The 8,395-nt window shown below is 36.2% G+C and overlaps 1 long non-coding RNA gene across 1 annotated transcript; it reads right to left on the bottom strand.

The window, feature by feature from the left end:
• Positions 1 to 2,048: 2,048 nt before the first annotated feature.
• On the bottom strand, positions 2,049 to 7,983 carry LOC120440571. Its single transcript, XR_005613344.1, has 3 exons — positions 7,913 to 7,983; positions 6,109 to 6,141; positions 2,049 to 2,074 (listed from the first exon to the last, which is right to left on the bottom strand). It is a non-coding gene; the product is annotated as an uncharacterized LOC120440571 (long non-coding RNA).
• Positions 7,984 to 8,395: the final 412 nt, after the last annotated feature.

The raw sequence follows: 8,395 nt of genomic DNA, 5'->3' as shown, positions 1-8,395 counted from the left end.
ACAAAGGCTAAAAAGTGGGTTTTAAGTGGGATTGTCCGCGGGTTACATAATGGCCCCATTTTATAAGCCCATCTCGGTGTTATACTGGTAAAATCTGGGAACTAAATGGGCCCCAACTGAGCAAAGTACACAGAAACCCACCCGGGCCCCATCTTTCAAGTTTTTTGTGGGTACCATGTGGGCACCACAAAGGCTAAAAAGTGGGTTTTAAGTGGGATTGTCCGCGGGTTCCATAATGGGCCCATTTTATAAGCCCATCTCGGTGTTATATTGGTAAAATCTGGGAACTAAATGGGCCCCAACTGGGCAAAGTACACAGAAACCCACCTGGGCCCCATCTTTCAAGTTTTTTGTGGGTACCATGTGGGCACCACAAAGGCTAAAAAGTGGGTTTTAAGTGGGATTGTCCGCGGGTTCCATAATGGCCCCATTTTATAAGCCCATCTCGGTGTTATATTGGTAAAATCTGGGAACTAAATGGGCCCCAACTGGGCAAAGTACACAGAAACCCACCCGGGCCCCACCTTTCAAGTTTTTTTGTGGGTACCATGTGGTTACCACATAGGCTAAAAAGTGGGTTTTAAGTGGGATTGTCCGCGGGTTCCATAATGGCCCCATTTTAAATGCCCATCTTGGTGTTATATTGGTAAAATCTGGGAACTAAATGGGCCCTAACTAGGCAAAGTACACACAGAAACCCACCCAGGCCCCACCTTTCAAGTTTTTTTTGTGGGTACCATGTGGTTACCACATAGGCTAAAAAGTGGGTTTTAAGTGGGATTGTCCATGGGTTCCATAATGGGCCCATTTTAAATGCCCATCTCGGTGTTATATTGGTAAAATCTGGGAACTAAATGGGCCCCAACTAGGCAAAGTACACAGAAACCCATCCGGCCCCCACCTTTCAATTTTTGTGGGTACCATGTGGTTACCACATAGGCTAAAAAGTGGGTTTTAAGTGGGATTGTCCATGGGTTCCATAATGGCCCCATTTTAAAAGCCCATCTCGGTGTTATATTGGTAAAATCTGGGAACTAAATGGGCCCCAACTAGGCAAAGTACACAGAAACCCACCCGGGCCCCATCTTTCAAGTTCTTAGTGGGTACAACATGAGGAAAACATGAGCTAAAAAGTTGGAATGGCATTATCAGTGGGTTCTGTAGTTGCATCTTACTTCTAGTTTGAATTGGCTAATTTCTGGCACTGAGTGGGCCCCATGTAGTAAAACAGTCACAAAATCAATTTTTCAGACGGCTAATATGGGTTCTGTGACACAAAGACACCAAACATATTAAAGCTGACCACAAACAAAAACTAGTTTGTAAATAAAACCATTTCAAAAATCACGAGGGTACACAAAACAACATTTTTCACATTTATTTTGTCCAACAACTGTGATTTTACGTAACTGTATTCAAAGTGCGTAAACTTTTAAAAAAACTAGAAATGTCAAACTACATCAAAATTCCTTAGATATTCGAACTGTTGCAACAGTGAGAAAAAGTCAGATGGAAAACTCAAAAGCTTATCTTGAATCAGCAGGGTTTCTTTTTTGTTTTTTACAGAGCCGTAAGTCTATTTTGTACCCTTGCAGCCCTCGGTCCTCCTCTGTCTTTAGCTCCAGTGAACCACTTGGAGAGAGCCTTCTCTGCTTCTTGCAAGTTGACTTTTGATGTTAAATAATTCTTCTTCAGTGCCTCTGCAAATGAAGAAGAAAAAAATGGGCAAGCCAAAGTAAAGTTAATCTTAGCTTACTTAATTTGGTGATGATTTGCAAAGAACAATGTTTATTTCACTTTATTGCCTCAAAAATATATATAAATTGCATGATAACCAATCTCAGTTACACTTTCAAACACTTTATTAAAAAGTTTAGTTTTCTAAAGTTCAAATGTCTCAAGTGAAACTAACTTACCATACACAACATTAAAAAGACGTAAATCTCTGAACTTTTTTTCCCATGTCGGCCAAGCATGTTGTACTCCACAGCCAGCTCAGGTCATATGAGGAATTTCATCATCCTTCTTGTGGCATCGTCTACACTTGTTCCCCTGTATCTGCTACCATGGCAACCTGAGGGGAACATACAAAAGGACAGATTAGATAATGGCATCTGGTTAGGATGCCTCCCTGGTGAGGTGTTTTGGGCATGTCCCACCAGGAAGAGACCCAGAACACCCAGGACATGCTGGAGGGACAATGTTTTTCGGCTGGCCTGGGACTGCCTTGGGCCAAGTGCCTGGAGAGAGCGAAGTCTGAGCCTCTCTACTTAGTACCGGATTGGGTTGAGGGCAGCAGCCTAAGCTTAAGATAATGGACCGGAATGGAGGATAAATGGACGCTTTACATATTACTTAATGTTTACTGTGTGGTGATAAAAAAATATGGTAGTAAACACAAGCTAAACTAAAAAATTAATTATGGTTCCTTAACCCTTTATCCCCAATAATGTTACGCAGGATAACCGAATTATATATTGTTTTAGCTGTAAAAGTGTCATAAAATCAGCTGTGACTGTGTGTGCTTTTGTCCCTTTTTCAGTATTACTACTACTTTACACATCTGGTAGGTTTTTTCCTCTACTGTATACTATATGAATGTAATCAAGGATTAATAACAGAAAAAAAAAAATTGAAATTTTGCCATTTTTACTGAAGGCAATCAAAATGTACATGAATAAAATATTTAAATTAGTCAATTCAAATTAATAACTCTAAAACACTGAACAAAATCAAGTATTTGACCCTGTGGTTTATTTTTGGACATCTCTTTTCTTCTAAAAGTCCAGGCGTGTTGGGCCCTGGTAGAGCTCAGGTTTGACGAGACAGGTTTGGAAAAACCTGTCGCTGGCGACTTTTTGGGGCTGAGGGTTAAAATAAATAGGAATTGGCCAAAATTTGTATAAACTATCATAGCAGAACAAAAGTTAAAAAAACTTTATCTGTTATCAGAATCAAATATTTGATTAGAATAAAAATTTAACTTTCTGGAAGATTTCTCGTTACATCTGTCATAAAAGTAACAACATCTCAGAAAAGAAACATGATAGCAACAGAAAAATATGATAGCAGTGTGATGTGATGGTCCCTGGCCAGATTTATACACATATTATAAGCCCTGTGACACAAAACCACTGAACTCTGACACGCACAGACTGTTTTCCTTCTTGGTAATGAAGAAAAATGCTGGTCTGGTATGTAAAGGGAATTTATTCTTCCAGGACCTGAAGCTCCGTAATGCAGCCCTCCAACAGCCAAACCTATCTGTTGTCTGATTGTCTTGATGCATGCTCAATCATCCAGGTAAGTAAATCTCAAAGTTGATTCTGTTCATCTGGACGTGGCGCTTTCAGCATTTTCTCCCACTGAAAACGCTTCGTCCAGATGAACAGAATCAACTTCTGAAATGTTCTCTGATTGGATTGTTTAATTGGTGATTGACATGAAATTGACCAATCAGCTGAAAGGAAGAAAAATAGGGTCAAAATTTGGATGTGTAAGTATAAATCCACACACAGCCAGGAAAGCCGAGCGCAGAGTTGTTTGTAGCACCAATTCAGCCAGAGTGGAGCCAGATGGATTTTCCATCCATCCACACTGTAAAGTCTATAGACCAGCAAGTGATAAATTAACAGTGTTGTTGGTATTTTCTAAAACAGTTGTATGCAATAGGAATTGCTGTTTATAGTCCTCCTGTATATCTGCATGTTGCCTCCCAATTAAAACCTGTGATAATGGAGATTCAAATTCATGTCATACCTATACCAACAGTTATCAAGTATCCGGATCGACCTTTACTGATGTGCTTAAAGGAAAATTGTTATTTCCATGTATTTTCCTGTTCTGCCTTCAATTTTGAGGACTTCCCCACATTTCTAGTTGTGACAGTGCACTACAACAAAAAATCAGCTGTGATTTACATTTGCTGAATGAGCAATTTTGTAAAATAGTCTATTTTGTATGCACAGTTTACAAATCTGTCCTGTACAGCATGGACTGATTGCATGCTAAAAAGTTGTTGCTTAAAAATAAAACAATAAATTTTAATTAATAACATCAGCAGAAAGCCTTGTTATTAATTAGATGTACAATTTCTATAGAATACGAAACAACTCAGTTCATTTTTGATCATATCAATACCAGCATATTACACAACTAGTGATGGGATTTCCGGCTCTTTTAGAGAACCGGCTCTTCGGCTCGGCTCACTAAAAAGAGCCGGCTCTTCAAACTCCCAACCGGCTCTTCAGGTTGTTTTGTTGCTTTAATTAATTTATTATTAACAACAATATAAAATTATGCACAAAAGGAATTACTAATGTAAAAAAAGAAACGTGGTTGTATTTATATATGTTTATATATAAATATATATGGTGGCCCCTAGAGACAAAACACGTACAAACCCTAAAACACATTTCTAGCGTTAACTGAACTTCCAAAACAGAGCTACCTAGATCACTTAAATTACACAATTGAAAGCATATGTGTATTGTTTGTGTATTTATACACAAGCACTCATATATATTCAAATAATTCCAAAACTGTTCATTTACCTGTTACTACCACACACCAAATCCGGTCGTTGGTACTTCCTGGCTTGTGTAGCCACTAGGTAACAAAAGCTCAACACTGTGCCTAGCATCCTGGAGCACTTCTGTTGTGTTTTGTAAGTGCTTCGGAGTTTGTACGTGCTATGGAGTTTTTACGTGTTTTGGAATTTTTTACATGTTTTGGGGTTTGTACGTGCTTTGTCTCTAGCGGGCACCGTAAGTATACTTTTATTTACTCTCTCCACATAAAATGTAATAAATAAATCATATAATACAAAAAACAACTATTTACATTTCAACTTTTAACTATTCAAATTTTCAGCTTTTTCCTTTTAAACAAATTTAAAGTGAAACAACACAAAACACTGCAAACCACAACACAAATATAAATTAAAATATGAAAACAAAAAGAAAATGCACATTCTCTGTCATATGGGCCTGCATGAATAAACTTTCTGAATCCTTTATCATCCGCAATTGAAAGTAGTTGTGGATGATTACTATACCTTTCTAATGTGACGTTGTTGTCCCTGTCTCTCTTTCTCTCTCTCTCCCTCCCGCTCTGTTCCTGTGCTACTGCGAGTGTAACTACCGCCCCTCCCCCCTCTTCCCAGCGCAAAGCACAAGGCTCGCGTGCGGAGTGAAGCGGAAAAAAAGTGCGAGAGAGAGGTGAGAGAAAGAAAAAAAAAAACTGCTTCTGTTTCACTTCAAAGAGTCGGCTCTAAGAGCCGTTTCGTTTCGACCAACACATCACCAACAACTATGATGAAAAAAAAGCTCATCTGCTTCCATCATGATCAGCTGATTAACATTGAGCTGCTGCAGTCAACACCATCAAACTAACTTAGTGTTTAATGTTATGTTATTTAATGCTTTTATTTTTAAATCTTTACCAGAGGTTAAAGACTGTAGATGTTCACACCTGGTGTTAGAAAACCGAGCTCACAGCAGTATTTTTTTTTAATAACAGGAAATTTAAATTTTTATTGGTTACCATGTTTATTACCACTTTTATCAGTAATGTACTTCCTATAAAATATAGATTTGATAAGTTACCGGTTTATTGAAATCAGCTAGTGAACACATCGATCACTTTATTGAACTACACGCCTTGCACTCTTGTGAGCTCTGGTTACTAGCAGCAGGTGTGAATATTTGTAGTCCAAAACGCAGATAAAGATTAGAATAACAAGGCAATGTAAAATCAGTTTAATGCAGTTTGCAGTAGCAGCTCAGATGGAAATCAGCCAATTGTGAGGAGAGCAGAGGACCAAAACTGTCAGAGTTGTGGGACAAGTGAAGAGAACACTGTTGGCATTATTGTTAGCATAAAAGATGGAAATTTAAATAAATGTTAAATTTTAAAATTGATCATTGCCTCCTGTGCCTAAATAAATAAATATATGTATATATATATATATATATGTATATATACTGAATACCAGTAAAAAAAAAAAATGAAGTAATGCACTCCTTTCAAGGATGCCCCAAAGACCATCACTTTTCAAAAATAATAATAATAATAACAAGTAATACAAATAATATGAAAGTTACTTACATGTTAAAGATGGTGCTTGTGATCTTGAAGAATCTAAACGTGATAAGGAAATGAAAGAAAGCGCATGAGAAAAAAAAAATACAAACATTTTCGTTTTTCCCAGAATAATTCAATATAAAAGATTCTCTTACTAATGCACAAAATGAACAGTGTAATTAAAAGTTTGAAAGGCACTGCATGTGTTTATATGGTAAACTGACTAATTCAAGCAGCAAACACTAGCAGTGCAAAATGTATCTAACTAGCTGACAGACTTTAAAGTCACAGGAAGGTATATCAAAATGGTGACTTATGCCAGAACAAATGTCTTGACAGACATAATTCCTAAATTCCTTTAAGTAAAAATTGGTGACATAGTAATAAGTGGTCCCTAGTGGTTTTCAAATTATTACATGGCTTGTTAATTTTTATTAAATTATTAAGAAGCCAGATGACTTCAAAACATTTACAAATTACTATAAAGCACTATCCAAACTTCAAAACAAGTGGCAAAATCTCCAAATTAAAAGTACTAAGCTAACTATAAAAATTTGATTATACTTAAAAATATGCAAAACTAATTTAGTGGAATTTTACCTGCTCAAGAATACATTAAACATGCACTATTTAATTGAAAAGAACAAAATTTGTGTACTTTTAGAAAGAATTATTAAATATTTGGGGATACTAGCCATAAAGAGGGTCTCGTACATTTACGGGCATCTAATTTCCTGGATTTAATGGTTTAAAAGTTTAATAGGTCTTTGAACTTGATAATAAAATTGAGTCGATTATTAGCAAAAAGAATTTAAAAAGAGCAAAAAATGCTTAATATATAATAATTGTTTTAAACTTAAGCTTTGTAAGTGTAGCAGATTTCATTATGTCTGTAATTTTCATTTAGCCCCACAGTAGTAAAAGCCATAAATGGGAGTTAGATTTATTACTAGTATTTTTACACAGTATTCAGCTATAGTAACATGTTCTGCATTTTCCTACTTCACCATCTGATCTGAACAGCTGCACTCTCTTAATTAATTAATAACCTAACATTTCTCAGTAACCAATAACTAGATGGAACAGCACAGTATCTAAGAGATCAGACAGTGTTTGAGCTAAAGAAGCTGTGTGTTTCTTTTGGGGGCTTTTTGCACACTGATCCACCACGTTTTCCTATAGTACAATGCATATCTGGTAACATTACCTTAAACGTGACCAGTAGGTTCACGTTCAGATCAGAAAACTGTTTCAGCTGCAGGCATCTACTCCTATAATTTAAACAATCACCTCATACACCTCATGTTTTACACCCTATAAGGTGAGCTTGCTACACTGCACATGAATATTACGTGACATGGTATGACTAGCTCATGTTCAAACATTTAAGATACTGTTCAGCCATGTTGTTTACTGGGTAGTGCATAATGGCCGAGTTAGCTGAGCGGGAATCCACTAAAGCCAAAAAAAAATATATATTTTTTAATTAATTACAAAAACCTTATAGGAAAACCTAAGAAACAGTTGCAGAAGCACAGAAAAAAAAAACTGCCGTATGCGTTATAATATATAAATTCAAAAACTGTATAGAGAGAATGGCGCAATGAAAACAGAAAAAGATAAGATGAATTTTTCGAGTAGAATATAGGCAGTAAGAGTTTTGTAATTAACTTTAAATTATGTTTGCCAAAGACAATGCAGTAAATTAACCCAGTTCTACCTGCTAGCTAAAGATCTTATGCTTCTCCCCTTATACCGTTTAGGGACGACTATAGAAAGTTACTAAAATAACCATTGATGAAAACTTAAGAAAACTTTAAGTATTTACCTTTGTCATAGTTTTCGATTCTTTGGTATCCTTTTGTCCTCCACGTTCTCAAACACCAGGGAGAGAAAAGGCGCAACTGACGAAAAGACCGCGAAGACTAGAGGCTAGGCGGTGCAATCTGCTCCTCCCTCTTTTAAACGAGCCAATAGGAGCTGCTCACATTAAAAACAACTTTATTTAAAAAGTCATTTTACACCTGATACAAAAATTTTAAAAGTCAAACAATGCACAAGTTTAAAAGAACAATTTTATTTATTTAAGCATAGGGATGGTTAATATGTTTAAAAATTAATACATAATATTTATCAAATAATTGTCACCCAAATCAACATCATAATAAAAATATAATTAATAAAATATATAATAATGATAAGAAGAAGAATAACAGTTTACCTAAAAGCTCTTCTAACATTAGACTGCTTTTGAAAAGTTTCAATAGTGTCAATACACCATAAGGACAAGGGAGTTTCACAGTTGAAGTGT

Source organism: Oreochromis aureus, linkage group 6 (genome assembly GCF_013358895.1).
Source record: "Oreochromis aureus strain Israel breed Guangdong linkage group 6, ZZ_aureus, whole genome shotgun sequence".
Classification (NCBI taxonomy): Eukaryota; Metazoa; Chordata; class Actinopteri; order Cichliformes; family Cichlidae; genus Oreochromis; species Oreochromis aureus.
The sequence above is the reverse complement of the archived record's forward strand: the minus strand, read 5'-3'. Positions and strand labels throughout refer to the sequence as shown.